The sequence below is a fragment of the Cebus imitator genome, unplaced genomic scaffold, assembly GCF_001604975.1.
Source record: "Cebus imitator isolate Cc_AM_T3 unplaced genomic scaffold, Cebus_imitator-1.0 Scaffold863, whole genome shotgun sequence".
NCBI lineage: Eukaryota > Metazoa > Chordata > Mammalia > Primates > Cebidae > Cebus > Cebus imitator.
Window position 1 is genome coordinate 371,356 of NW_016108178.1, and position 429 is coordinate 371,784.

Sequence of the window (429 nt, forward strand, 5' to 3'; positions counted from 1 at the left end):
TGTATCCCAAAGACTGTAGATATAAAAACATACATTACACAATCACAATGTGGAATGAAAGAAGCCACACAAAAAGAAGGTGTGCTGTTTAATTCCATTTATACACAGTGGTCGGGCTCCTCGCCGGGTGTATAGAAGTTCAGGTGATTCTCCTGCCTCAGCCTCCTGAGTAGCTGGGACTACGGGCACCTGCCACCATGCCCGGCTAATTTTTTATTTTTATTTTTAGTAGAGATGGGTTTCACCATATTGGCCAGGCTCAATACTGGTTCCAGGTTCCAGGTACTTGGGAAACTGATAGGGAGGTCCACCTGAGCCTGGCAGGTAGAGGCTATGGCAAGCAATGATCATGCCACTGCACTGCAGCCTGGGCCAGAGTGAGATCTTGTCCCTAACAACAACAACACCATTGATTTGGCTTGGCCCAGT